Source organism: Rhinoraja longicauda, chromosome 32, assembly GCF_053455715.1.
Source record: "Rhinoraja longicauda isolate Sanriku21f chromosome 32, sRhiLon1.1, whole genome shotgun sequence".
NCBI lineage: Eukaryota > Metazoa > Chordata > Chondrichthyes > Rajiformes > Arhynchobatidae > Rhinoraja > Rhinoraja longicauda.
In genome coordinates this window covers 4,249,015-4,264,017 of record NC_135984.1, presented here as the reverse complement: position 1 = coordinate 4,264,017, position 15,003 = coordinate 4,249,015, and the positions used below count along the sequence as shown (strand labels likewise).

Here is a 15,003-nt window from a genome sequence, read left to right as displayed (position 1 = left end):
GAAAACATGAACGGGTGACCCTTCCTCAGATCCTTCCTCAGACTGATTCTTCTTTGGACTAGTCGTGGTAATAGTTATTCTCAATCTTATCAGTTGCTGTCGTTTGTGGCAATCCTGTCTGTGACACCTTAATGAAGGTCTTTGTTGATCCAGAAACACAAAGTACGTTTGCTGCCTGCCCTTTACCCATCCTGCCGATAAAATCCACAAGGCAGGCCGACATGATAAAAATAATTGCACTTTCATAAAACCATGTTTAGTTTGCTTTGGAGATACAGCGCGGAGACAGATGCTTCGGCCCACCGAGTCCGCGCCGACCAGTGATCCCCGCTTATTAACACACTAACTAACACACACAGACACACACACACACACTACCACACACGCACACACTACCACACACGCGCACACTACCACACACGCGCACACGACCACACACGCGCACACTACCACACACGCGCACACTACCACACACACTACTACCACACACGCACACACACACTACCACACACAGACACACACACACACTACCACACACAGACACACACACACACACACACACACACACACACACACACACACACACACACATAGGGAGAATTTTTACACATACCAAACCAATTAACCTATAAACCTGACGTCTTTGGAGTGTGGGAGAAAACCCACGCTGTGACGGGGAGAACGTACAAACTGCGTACAGGCAGCGCCCGGAGTCGGGTTCGAACCCGGGTCTCTGGGACTGCAAAAGCTGTAAGGCAGCAACAATACCGCTGTGCCACCGGGCCGCCCTGTATCTGTTGACTGTATCTGATCATGTTATACTTGTTAAGTGCCAGGCTTTGTCATTTCCTTAATAATGGACTGCGACATTCTCCCAACTTCTTACATTAACATCATTGGTCATTTCCCGTTTCTCTCTCTCCGCCTTTTCTCCAACGATGGCGTTACATTTATCAGCCCAGTTTAGTTTATTGCCACGTGTACCGAGGTACAGTGGAAAGCTTTATAAACTTAACGTAGAATATTATATTCCACTCTGGGAACTAGGACATTGTTTAAAGATTCTAAACAATACGTCCACCTTACAAATGTGGAGAAAAAAATTGCCAGTAATCTGAAATAAAAATACGAAATGAAGATAGAGCAGGATAGACACAGAGTGCTGGAGTAACTCAGCAGGTCAGGCAGCACCAGCAGAAAATGGATGGGTGATATTTTAGGCTGAAGAAGAGGGGCCCAAACCTGAAATATCACCCATTCATTTTCTCCAGGAATGCTGCCTGACCTTCTGAGCTACCCCAGCACTTTTGTGTCTATCTTTGGTATAAATCAGCATCTGCAGTCCATTGCGTCCACATATTACTGTCCAGCACAGCATAGAAACGGGCCCTTCGGCCCACAATGTTTGTGCCGAACACAATGCCAGGTTAGACTGATCTCATCTGCCTGTACACGATCCATATTCCGTGATTCCCTGCACTTCCATGTGCCGATCCAAAAGCCTCTTTCTGTTGTACCTGCCTCCACTACCACCCCTGGCAATGCATTCCAGGCCCCCACTACCTTCTTTGTAAAACGCTTGCCCTCCATTAAACGTTCCCTCCTCTCGCCCTACTGATGTACCCACTAGTGTTGGGCATGACCACCCTGGGGATAAAGGTTCTGACTGTCTACCTCACTGGGACTGTTTAGTCGATCAGGGGGATTCAATGGAGGGTGAAAGAAAGTTAGGGTTCAGGTTAATAACCTTTCATCAGAATTAAATCTGATGCACGCATGAAGCTGTAATCGTAGCCCTTAAACTGAAAGGAAAGTATTATCATATTCCATTTCTCCCTCTTTCTCCCATGAGGCAGTGGATATAAAGCTTGCAATCACATCGCACCAGATTCAAGAACAGCTGTTGTCAGTCTCATGAACAAAAGCTCTCACAAGATACGGATATTATTCCCGATCTCCCAGTCTACCCTGTGCAGCCCTTGCACTTTTCTTCACCTGCACTTTATCAGTAGCCATAACACTCCATCCTGCAATTCAGACTTTGGAGAAACAGCACGTGAACGGGCCTTTGGCGCTCTGAGTACGTGCCGACCAGCGGTCACCAATTAACCAACAAATCCGCACCTCTTTGGAGCGTGGGAAGAAACTGGGAGAAAACCCAGGAGGTCACAGGGAAAATGTACAAACTCCGTACAGATAGCAACCGTAGTTGGGATTGAACCCGGGTCTCTGGAGCAGTAAGGCAGCAACTCTACCGCTGCGCCACCGTGCCGCACACAACTATAAGGTCATAAGAATTAGGCCATTCGGCCCATCAGGTCTACTCTGCCATTCAATCATGGCTGGTTTATCTCTCCTTCCTAACCCCATTCTCCTGCCTTCTCCCCATAGCCTCTGATACCTGTAATAATCACCGATGCACTGTTTCCTTCCCCTTTGGCACTACCTGTTGATCTTGTGCACGGTTTGATTGTACTCAAGTACGGTACGATGAGCCTGGATAGCACGCAAAACAAAGTTGTTCATTGTATCTTACAGTAACACGTGACATTAATAAACCAACACCAATGGCGAATCCTTTACTGAGATGACTGATTAATCCTGAATTATTCAATATTCCCATTCCTAAAATAGACGCTTCACTGAATGGGCTCACGAAATATTCTTCCAGGAACTGTCTCAAATGGATTCCATGACCTCATCTGTTGCTCATCTGATTTGAGCAGTTTAGTTTAGTTTGGAGATACAGCACGCAAACAGGCCCTTCGGCCCACCGAGTCCGCACCGACCAGCGATCCCTGCACACTGACACTATCCTACACACACTAGGGACAATTTGCATTTACACCTACAATCAACCTACAAACCTGTACTTCTTTGGAGTGTGGGAGGAAACGGAATTTCTCAGGAATTTCGGGGAAAACCCACGCAGGCCATGCGCGGGGAGAACGTACAAACTCCGTACAAGCAGCACCCGTAGTCGGGGTCGAACCCGGGTCTCCGGCACTGCCAGCGCTGTAAGGCAGCAACTCTACCGCTGCGCCACCGTATTTGAAAGTTAAAAGTTCCAGCATCGCAAACAATGAACGCGAGAGGTTGCAAACTGCAAAACCACAGGGCAAGAACTTTAACGTCACATCACACAAATCTGTTTGTTTTCGGTCAACCTGAACACAACAGGCCAAATGGGCAAATGCAGATTTCTATTATTCTACCACTTTGGACTTACAATAGACAATAGGTGCAGGAGGAGGCCATTCGGCCCTTCGAGCCAGCACTGCCATTCAATGTGATCATGGCTGATCATTCTCAATCAGTACCCCGTTCCTGCCTTCTCCCCATACCCCCTGACTCCGCTATCCTTAAGAGCTCACTCTAGCTCTCTCTTGAATGCATTCAGAGAATTGGCATCCACTGCCTTCTGAGGCAGAGAATTCCACAGATTCACAACTCTCTGACTGAAAAAGTTTTTCCTCATCTCCGTTCTAAATGGCCTACCGCTTATTCTTAAACTGTGGCCCCTTGTTCTGGACTCCCCCAACCTTGGGAACATGTTTCCTGCCTCTAACATGTCCAACCCCTTAATAATCTTACAATATCTAAGGTTTCACAACTGGGGTTCTCTCAGCCTTCAGCCTGGGCCACAGACAGGCAATGACTGTCAGGAACTGCCTACTAGGGTTGCCAACTTCCCCACTCCCCAAATAAGGGACAAAGGGTGACGTCACCGCCCCGCGCCTCACGTGATCTCACCCAGCCAGCGGCCACGTGCTCCCGCTCCACCAATGGTGGAACGGTGGCGCAGCGGTAGAGTTGCTGCCTTACAGCGAATGCAGCGCCGGAGACTCAGGTTCGATCCTGACTACGGGCGCCGTCTGTACGGAGTTTGCACGTTCTCCCCATGACCTGCGTGGGTTTTCTCCGAGATCTTCGGTTTCCTCCCACACTCCAAAGACGTACAGGTATGTAGGTTAATTGACTGGGTAAATGTAAAAATTGTCCCTAGTGTGTGTAGGATAGTGTTAATGTGCGGGGATCGCTGGGCGGCGCGGACTCGGTGGGCCGAAGGGCCTGTTTCCGCGCTGTATCTCTAAATGTAATTGTGAGGAAACCGCACGATAATCCCACACGCTGAAACTCTGAATGCCGATGTGTTCACAACACTGTAACATGACAAAACATTGTTAGTCACTGCCACGATGAGGAGCAATTTAAGCATTCATACAGAGAAAAGACTGGGCCACTGGGGACTGGCAGCACCAAAAGGACTTCCACCTGTTTACATTTGTAGCATTCAGCAGCTTAGTTTAGTTTATTTTAGTTTAGAGATATAGCGTGGAAACAGGCCCATCGGCCCACCGAGTCCACACTGACCAGCGATCCCTGCACATTAACACTACCCTGCACACACTAGGGATTATTATATTTATACCAAGCCAATTAACCTACAAAACTGTACGTCTTTGGAGTGTGGGAGGAAACGGAAGATCTCGGAGAAAACCCACGACGGGCCTGGGGCGAACGTACAAACTCCGTGCGGACAGCGCCCATAGTCGGGATGGAACCCGGGTCTCCGGCGCTGTAAGCGTTGTAAGGCAGCAACTCCACCGCCACGCCACTGTCGCTCTGCTGTAGCTGGTTCTTTCACAACCGCCCTGGTCACGGATCTGGGAGATGGGCACGGTGTTTGCCAGTGTAGCAGTGAGTAACACAATGGAAGGTAACTCATCAAGGTGGTTCAGGTTCAATAATAGTTTTAGTTTTAGAGATACAGCGTGGAAACAGGCCTTCCAGCGATCCCCGTTCACTAACACTACCCTACATACACCAGGGACGATTTACAATTTTAACAAGCCAATTAGCCCACAAACCTGCACGTCTTTGTGTGTACACTCAACCCTTTAGATCCTGCTGTTGGTCTGCTGTGAGTTATCCACGTTACTTGGAGTGGGCAGGAAACTTCACTAACGTGAACAACCTTTTTCAGTTCGGGGTAAGAAGGTGCCAGGTTAACGTTACGTTGGAAGTAGTTGCAAAGCAAAGCCATGGTCTGCCTGCTCTTCCATTTCACCAATTGCGGTTACATATTTACGCGGGACAATCCAGAGGTTGTTATTCCTGCAGCAAAGCTAGACATGGGTCAATGCGATGCAATGCCTGCACTCAACTCTGAGAACAGGTGAACAGGAAGGCCACACGTAGTGCAAGACGACTATATTGAGGCAGCACAGAGAGGTGGCACGGTGGCGCAGCGGTAGAGTTGCTGCCTCACAGCGCCAGAGACCCCGGCTCGATCCTGACTACGGGCGCTGTCTGTACGGAGTTTGGACATTCTCCCCGTGACCACGTGGGTTTTCTCCGGGTGCTCCGGTTTCCTCCCACACTCCAAAGACTTGGAAAGTTGTAAAAACTGTCCCTAGTGCGTGTAGGATAGTGTTAGCATCCGCGGTGATCGCAGGTCGGCAGGGGCTCGGTGGGCCGAAGGTCCTGTTTACGCATTGTATCTCTAAAGTCTTAAGCAGAGAACGGAGTGTGACAGCTCCAGGAAAAAGTGCAGATGAAGAAAAGTGCGAGGGCTAAAGTCTAAAGTTATCACCTTCACAGCACCTGCCCCAATGTGGAGGCAGGACGAGGGGCAGCTGGCAACAGACCTGGAGTGCTGCTACCCTCCCCTGCCGACGCTGCCGGTGAGAACGTACCCGGTGAAAGAACAGAGTCCGGCCACCACAAGCTGCCGGGCTCCAGCTGCCAGCACCTGGCCTCGTCCACGCTACCCCTGAATCAATGGTGGAGACGGCAGGGGAAACAAGCTGGGCGATGGCAGGTGGTGTTTGGTGTAGGAGGGAAAGACACACACAGAGTGCTGTCCAAAAGCAAAGTGACCTCCTGTAGAGCTGCTGCCCGACAGGGACAGAGACCCCGGTCCGATCCCGACCACGGGCGCTATCTGTGCGGCCCACCGGACTTTTGCAAACGGCGCCAAAACATGGTGGCTTCCGCATGCGTATATAGGCAAAGAGAATTTCTTTCTGCAGTTGTATAGGGCCCTAGTGAGACCGCACCTGGAGTACTGTGTGCAGTTTTGGTCTCCAAATTTGAGGAAGGATATTCTTGCTATTGAGGGCGTGCAGCGTAGGTTTACTAGGTTAATTCCCGGAATGGCGGGACTGTCATATGTTGAAAGACTGGAGCGACTAGGCTTGTATACACTGGAATTTAGAAGGATGAGAGGAGATCTTATCGAAACGTATAAGATTATTAAGGGGTTGGACACGTTAGAGGCAGGAAACATGTTCCCAATGTTGGGGGAGTCCAGAGCCAGAGGCCACAATTTAAGAATAAGGGGTCGGCCATTTAGAACGGAGATGAGGAAGTCAGAGAGTTGTAAATCTGTGGAATTCTCTGCCTCAGAAGGCAGTGGAGGCCAATTCTCTGAATGCATTCAAGAGAGAGCTAGATAGAGCTCTTAAGGATAGCGGAGTCAGGGGGTATGGGGAGAAGGCAGGAACGGGGTACTGATTGAGAATGATCAGCCATGATCACATTGAATGGCGGTGCTGGCTCGAAGGGCCGAATGGCCTCCTCCTGCACCTATTGTCTATTGTCTAGATGAAGCCAACGCTCAACACAGAAAGTCAATTGCACACAAGGAGTAATTGCACCCAACAAATTTAACTAAAATGCCAAAACACAGACCTCCCCCTCCCAAGAACTAAAACCAAGATAATACATGTGGTGGTTAGAAGATGGACATTGAGCCCATCAGCTTACTGGCTGGTGAGCTGTCCCAGAATTAACGTGTAGGAAGGAACTCCAGATGCTGGTTTACACCAAAGATGGACAGATAAAACTCTGGAGTAACTCAGCGGGTCAGGCAGCATCTCTGGAGAAAAAGGAGTAGGTGACGTTTCGGGTTGAGCCACTTCATCTAGCAGACTGAGACTGAGTCTGAAGAAGGGTTCAGATGGTCACGGTGGCCCAGCGGTAGAGTTGCCGCCTTACAGCGCCGAAGACCCGGGTTCCATCCCGACTACGGGCGCCGTCTGTACCGAGTTTGTACGTTACCCCTGTGACTGCGCGGGTTTTCTCCGAGATCTTCGGGTTTCCTCCCACACTCCAAGGACGTGCGGGTTTGTAGGTTAATTGGCTTGGTGGGTGTGTAATTTGTCCCCAGTGGGTGTGGGATAGCGTTAATGTGCGGGGATCGCTGGTCGGCGCGGACCCGGTGGGCCGAAGGGCCTGTTTCCGCGCAGTATCTCTAAACTAAACTAAACTAAAGGGTCTCGATCTGAAACGTCACCCATTCCTTCGCTCCAGAGATGCTGCCTGACCCGCTGAGTTACTCCAGTACTCTGTGTCTGTCCCAGAATTATCCTATATATTGTGGTATCAGACTGGTTACATCGCACTGCACCCACGTTTGCAGTTCCCTATCGGAACATCTGATATAATTCCCCCACCTTCTTAATTAGTTTAACTTTAATCTATTTAAGATCCTTACTGAAGATACTCCAATCAGGCAGTTTCTTATGCGGTTGGAAAGCAAGCTGTGACCAATGAGAGAGGCGGGTAGTAGAACATTCTCCTTCCTTCCACAGCGTGTTGGATCTTCACTGGCCTGTGAAACAAAACAGAAACACGAATAAGCGCCACTGTTTGCAGCCAACCCGAGATGCATCCTCCGCTGAGCCGTTCGACCACTGGGGGGAGCTCCTGAGCCTGTCCAGGCACTGACACGTTTTACCATTCAATAACAACCATCTTCTCGTTCTGACAAGGAACAGCACCTCGTATTTCGCCTGGGCAGCTCACACCCCAGCTGTGTAAGAAAACAACTGCAGATGCTGGTACAAATCGAAGGTATTTATTCACAAAATGCTGGAGTAACTCAGCGGGTCAGGCAGCATCTGTGGAGAGAAGGAATGGGTGACGTTTCGGATGGAGACCCTTCTTCATTGGCTTCTCTAACTTCAAGTAGCCCTTGCTTTCCCCCCCTCTCTCTCTCTCTCTCTCTCTCTCTCTCTCCATCCCCTCCCCCTTCCCAGTTCTCCCACCAGTCTTACTGTCTCCGACTACATCTTATCTCTGTCCCGCCTCCTCCCCTGACATCGGTCTGAAGAAGGGTCTCGTCCCGAAACGGCACCCGTTCCTTCTCTCCAGAGACGCTGCCTGTCCCGCTGAGTTACTCCAGCTTTTTGTGCCTATCTTCGATTTAAACCAGCATCTGCTGTTCTTTCCTTCTCATTCCGACTAGCCGTTCTCAGTCATCAACTCCTTGGACCAGGTTTTAGGGCACGTGGGCACAAAGAACTGCAGATGCTGGTCGGTACACTAAAGGGTCAAAGTGCTGGAGTAACCCAGCAGGTCGGACAGCATCTCTGGAGAACATGGACAGGTGATGATTTGGGTCGATTCCCCTTCTTCAGACTGAATTAGGGCGGCACGGTGGCGCAGCGGTAGAGTTGCTGCTTTACAGGGCCAGAGTCCCCGGTTCGATCCTGACTAGGGGTGCTGTCTGTACGGAGTTAGATAATAGACAATAGGTGCAGGAGGAGGCCATTCAGCCCTTCAAGCCAGCACCACCATTCAATGTGATCATGGCTGATCATTCTCAATCAGTACCTCGTTCCTGCCTTCTCCCCATACCCCCTGACTCCGCTATCCTTAAGAGTTCTATCTAGTTCTCTCTTGAATGCATTCAGTGAATTGGCCTCCACTGCCTTCTGAGGCAGAGAATTCCACAGATTCACAACTCTCTGACTGAAAAAGTTTTTCCTCCTCTCCGTTCTAAATGGCCTACCTCTTATTCTTAAACTGTGGCCCCTTGTTCTGGACTCCCCCAACATTGGGAACATGTTTCCTGCCTCTAACGTGTCCAACCCCTGAATAATCTTATACGTTTCGATAAGATCCCCTCTCATCCTTCTAAATTCCAGTGTATACAAGCCTAGTCGCTCCAGTCTTTAAACATACGACAGTCCCGCCATTCCGGGAATTAACCTAGTAAACCAACGCTGCACGCCCTCAATAGCAAGAATATCCTTCCTCAAATTTGGAGACGAAAACTGCAAATTTGGAGACCAAAAGTTTGTACGTTCTCCCTGTGACTGTGTGGGTTTCCCCCGGGTGCTTCAGTTTCCTCCCACACTCCAAAGACGTGCAGGTTTTCTAGGTTTATTGGCTTTGGTAAAGATTGTAAATTGTCCCTTGTGTGTGTAGGACAGTTGGTGGTGTATGAAGTGATCTGGTCAGTGTGGGCTCGATGGGCCGAAGGGCCTGTTTACACGCTGTACCTCTAAAGTCCAAAGTCACCTATCCTGACCTGCTGAGTTACTTACTCCAGCAATTTGTGTCTTTACAGGATAGGGCAGAGGCGAGATCATGTCTGCTGATGTCAGTATTTAATTAAAACATATCGGATCCTGGGGGAGTCTTGAGAGGGCGAGGGTGGAGAGGGTATTGGGTCCTGTGGGAAAATCTACAACTGGGAATCACTGTTGAAAAGTACGAGGCTACCCGTGGAAGACGGAGGAGGTGAGGATTCATTTTGCTCACTGAATATATTTAGAACAGAAGTGGAATCATTCTTCATAACCAAGGGGGTGAAAGATGACCTGGGGCGCTGGGAATGAGAGGTGGTTGAATTCAGATCAGTTATGATCTTATTAAACTGCAGAGCTGGTCCAAGGGAAGGAATAGTCGACTTCTGCTCTTTATTCATGTGTTAAGTGGCCTTTGAATGGATCAATAGGGAATTGCTGGGTCTGCTACAGTATTTTCACATCTGACAGGGTGGCAGAGAGCAGTAAACTAGTACAGAACCGTGTCCCAGAATAAGCCACCACTTCCCTGAACAAGGACTGAAGTGGCAAAGACTTTAGACTTTAGAGATGCAGCATTGAAGGTGGCCCTTCAGCCCAAAGAGTCCGCGCCGATCAGCAAAATCGCCATACGCTAACAGCGTCACGCACACTAGCGACAAATTACAATTTACCGTAGCCAATTAACTTACAAACCTGTACGTCTTTGGAGTGTGGGAAGAAAGCAGAGCACTCAGAGAAAACCCACGCGGTCACAGGGATAACCTATAATCTCAATACAGACAGCACCCGTAGTCAGGATCGAACGCGAGTCTCTGGGGCTGTGAGGCAGCAACTCTACCGTGCTGCCCAATAATGAGGGGCAAAACAATGACATGGGTGGGCTGGTGGGGGTATGGGAAGAGTAGAACCTCTGAACATCCCCACGCTTAGCTTAAGAAAATAACTGCAGATGCTGGTACAAATCGACGGTATTTATTTCACAAAATGCTGGAGTAACTCAGCAGGGCAGGCAGCATCTCGGGAGAGAAGGAATGGGTGAGGTTTCGGGTCGAGACAGAAGGGTCTCAACCCGAAACGTCACCCATTCCTTCTCTCCTGAGATGCCGCCTGCCCTGCTGAGTTACTCCAGCATTTTGTGAAATAAATACCCACGCTTAGCTTTCTCGCTTGCTAGTTTCAGTCCACCTCGCTGTTGAGAACTTTCAATATTTGCCAGATAAATCACCTGTGCAGCGCGAGGCACGGCCATTGATATTGTCTACCTCAAGCCTTGTTACAATAGCTCACCTCCCAATACTGGCAGTGTCCAGAAAAACACCCTGACACACTCCTAATATAAGGAGATAACAAGATACCCAAAACCAAACACACTAGTCTGAACAAACCGAGAATCTTTTCTCTGGAAATGCAGAATAATTTGATGGATGTCTCTTTAATTACTTTGGATCTTGGTAGAATAGATATGGAGAAGTAGTTTGGAATCTGTCAGGACTTTTAAGGAACTGCAGATGCTGGTTTACACCGAAGTTAGACACAAAATGCTGGAGTAACTCAGCAGGTCAGGCAACATCTCTGGAGAAAAGGAATAGGTGACGTTTCAGGTTGAGACCTTTCTTCAGATTAAGGTCTCGACCCGAAACGTCACCTATTCATTCCTTCTCTCCAGAGATGCTGCCTGAGCCGCTGAGTTGCTCCAGCAATTTGCGTCTGTCTTCCGGACTTTTAGGATATACAAGTTGATCCAGGGAATGGTGAGTTTTTCCCACCACAAAGAGTGGCCTTGTAGCTGAAAAGTAATGATCTGCTCAAGGGGAAACTGAACACAGAAGAAAGGGAATGCTGAAAGTGCTTGATGAATGGAAGTTCTAGGAAGGGGGTTAAGCAGAAATGTTAGCACAGCCCAGATGGGTCAAATGGCCTGTTTCTCCTGGGAAATCCATCTAAGGGATCTTTTCGAGTTGGATGAAGAAAAGTCAGACTGATGTTTCAAATCAGCCACAGAACAGCATCTAACAAAACGTTTGCTTGCACTTTCACTTTGACCTGCTTTCGTTCACAACGATTACTTTGAAAGAAGCCGAGGAGAAATTCTTGCATTTACATAATGATTTCACAACTCCAGGATGTCCCAAAGAACCATACTATTTGAAGCATAGCCTATGGTATGATACAGTTCCTGTACTTTCATCTGCCGGGACTCTTGGTATGCGGAAAGAAAATCTCATTGAATTGTTCTCTTGCAATGTTGCTTCAGATTGGATCTCTGGTCTCTGAGACCCATTTCCCTTGCTCTTCTTCATACCAATGCTGTAGGGTTTTTGTCTGTTCATCCTGGAGGACGAACAAGACCTGAACAACGCAGCAAAATCTCAGCACCGCCTTTCTGAGATCTTGCATCTTTCACAAAGATACATTTCTCCCTCAGTACCACCCTACTGACATACTAGACTGACATGCTAGACTACACTCCAATGTGACAAAGTTCAGTGTAGGAAAAAAATACTGCAGATGCTGGTTTAAGTCGAAGAAAGACACAAAATGCTGGAGTAACTCAGCGGGTCAGGCAGCATCTCGGGAGAGAAGGAATGGGTGACGTTTCGGGTCGAGAAACGTCACCCATTCCTTCTCTCCCGAGATGCTGCCTGGCCCGCAGAGTTACTCCAACATTTTGTGTCTAAACACGGAGGATGGTTTGTTAAGGAGATCTGGAGGCTAATAAATCAGAAGTGCAATGTTAAAAGCGCCGTCTCAGCTCGTGGGGGAAAACAGAGATCAATAGATATCTGTAGATCAAAGTCCAACAAAAAACTCGCGGGCTAAATAATGGATGGTGGGAGACAGGGCATGGAGATCCAACAACTGCAACGCTTGTGAGTTCTTCAAAACCACCATGGAGCTACCCACCATGATGGAAGAACACAGTGGTACAGCAGAGAACTGCTGCCTCACTGTTCAGTCACCTGGGTTCCAGCCCGACTTTTCACGCTGTCTGTGTAGAGCTTGCACGTTCTCCTTGTCATTGTAAGGTCCTCCTCCTCTACTGGAGTGTTCTCCCACATCCCAGAGGTTTAGAGATACAGCGTGGAAACAGGCCCTTTGGCCCACGCCGACCAGCGATCCCCACACCCTAACACTATCCTACACCCACTAGGGACAATTTTTACATTTAACCCGAGCCAATTAACCTACATACCTGTACATCTTTGGAGTGTGGGAGGAAACCGAAGATCTCGGAGAAAACCCACGCAGGTCACGGGGAGAACGTACAAACTCCGTACAGACGGCGCCCGTAGTCGGGATCGAACCCAGGTCTCCGACTCTGCATTCGCTGTAAGGCAGCAACTCTACCGCTGCGCCACTGTGACCGCCCTTCTGTGGCTTGGTGCCAATTGCTCCAAGAGTCTCTCCATCAGTAAGATGAGTTGTTGGGAATGGGATGAGACTACAACGCGAGTACGGTAAGTGGTGGCTTGATGGTGGACTCAACTTGTCAAAGCATCTGCTTTCACCCTCTACGAGGTCACCAAGCATGGTGACACTAACAAGGGCAAGCTGACTCATGAATAAATTGGGAAACAATAAAAGTTAGAACAAAAGATAGGCACAAGTTGCTGGAGTGACTCAGTGGGTCAGGTAGCATCTCTGGAGAAAAGGAATTGGTGAAGTTTTGGGTCAGAACCAGAAACGTCACCCATTCCTTTTCTCCAGAGATGCTGCCTGACCTGCTGAGTTACTCCAGCATTTTGTGAAATAAATACCTTCTGTTTCCTGTGATCCATACTGAACAAGGAGGAACATAGGTTCCCTTCAACCCAAACTTCCCACTTGCTCTTAGTAGGTTAAAGCCAAGCAGAGGTGGGCATTCACACACCTGGTGATCGGAGCACCTGTGAATCAGTCCTCAGCCACTTCCTCAGAGTGCTGGTGAGTGTACCAGGAGTCGATTGTTACCGACTAATATTCAGGACATGTACCAACAACTTCCAATCCAACAGCACCCTGACTACAGTGACAATGTCCCAAGGTGATAGGCAAGAAATCTCAATGTGCAAAATCTGTCAATGCTACGCATGGAGATACTGCTGCAGTGATATGGTCACAGAGTTTATAGTCATAGAGTGATACAGTGTGGAAACAGGCCCTCTGGTCCAACCCGTCCACACTGGCTAACAATGTCCCAGCTACCCTAGTCCCACCTGCCTGCGCTCGGTCCATAACCCTCCAAACCTGTGCTATCCATGTACTCGTCCAACTGTTTCTTAAACGATGGGATAGTCCCAGCCTTAACTACCTCCTCTGGCAGCTTGTTCCATGCACCCACCACCCTCTGTGTGAAAACGTTACCCCTCGGATTCCGATTAAGTCGTTTCCCCTTCACCTTCAACCCATGTCCTCTGGTCCTCGATTCCCCTACTCTGGGTAGTTAGATGAAAGGAGGGAACAAAGAAGGAGTGGCTGATAAGAACTGAAAGACAGCTGAAAAGGACGCTGATTAGTAAGGGTGTGAAAGGTTACAGGGAGAAGGTGGGAGAATTGAGTAGACTCGTTGGGATGAAAGGAGTGCTTCATTAAGGGCGGTCACGGTGGCGCAGCGGTAGAGTTGCTGCCTTACAGCGAATGCAGCGCCGGAGACTCAGGTTCGATCCTGACTACGGGCGCCGTCTGTACGGAGTTTGTACGTTCTCCCCGTGACCTGCGTGGGTTTTCTCCGAGATCCTCGGTTTCCTCCCACACTCCAAAGACGTGCTGGTATGTAGGTTAATTGGCTGGGCAAATGTTCAAATTGTCCCTAGTGTGTGTAGGATAGTGTTAGTGTGTGGGGATTGCTGGGCGGCGCGGACCCGATGGGCCGAAGGGCCTGTTTCCGCGCTGTATCTCTAAATCTAAAAAATCTAAATCTAAAATTTCCTTTGAAGATGAACTTGTGAATGAAGTTGAGAGGGAAAGATAGATAGAAACATAGAAAATAGGTGCAGGAGTAGGCCATTCTGCCCTTTGAGCCTGCACCGCCATTCAATATGATCATGGCTGATCATCCAGCTTAGTAACCTGTACCTGCCTTCTCTCCATACCCCCTGATCCCTTTAGCCACAAGGGCCACATCTAACTCCCTCTTAAATATAGCCAACTACCTTCTGTGGCAGAGAATTCCACAGACTCAGAAGAAGTGTGTAGAAATGTTTTCTCATCTCGGTCCTAAAAGACTTCCCCCTTATCCTTAAGCTGTGACTTAAGATCAGCCATGATTGAATGGCAGAGTAGACTCATAATATAAGAAAATAACTGCAGATGTTGGTACAAATCGAAGGTATTTATTCACAAAGTGCTGGAGTAACTCAGCAGGTCAGGCAGCACCTCGGTGATGCTGCCCGACCTGCTGAGTTACTCCAGCACTTTGTGAAAAAATACCTTCGGCAGAGTAGACTCGATGGGCCGAATGGCCTAATTCTGCTTCTATGGCTTGTGAAAACATGCCTGCAAATGAGAGAGTGATTAGCATCAGAGGTGCCCAGTTGACGTCACCCGTACACAATGTCGCGTGGCAGAGCCTGAGTCTGCAGACTCTCTTGGCTGTGCTGCATGCAACAGGACTGCTATCTTTGAAACGCCGCGCACCAGAGCTGTTCATTCTCTCACTGACGCAGGTTGAGCCATGAGTAATAAAGACATGACACTGATC

General features: G+C 48.8%; 1 protein-coding gene across 4 annotated transcripts in view; it reads right to left on the bottom strand.

Annotated features, from left to right (window-relative positions):
- Positions 1–15,003, bottom strand: part of bcl9l (bcl9 like) — a 157,062-nt gene that overhangs the window by 55,690 nt on the left and 86,369 nt on the right. For all 4 annotated transcript variants that reach the window (XM_078426559.1, XM_078426556.1, XM_078426555.1 and 1 more), the window contains exon 2: positions 7,502–7,618. The gene's annotated coding sequence lies outside the window, so the exon portion shown is untranslated. The remainder of the gene's footprint in view (positions 1–7,501; positions 7,619–15,003) is intronic.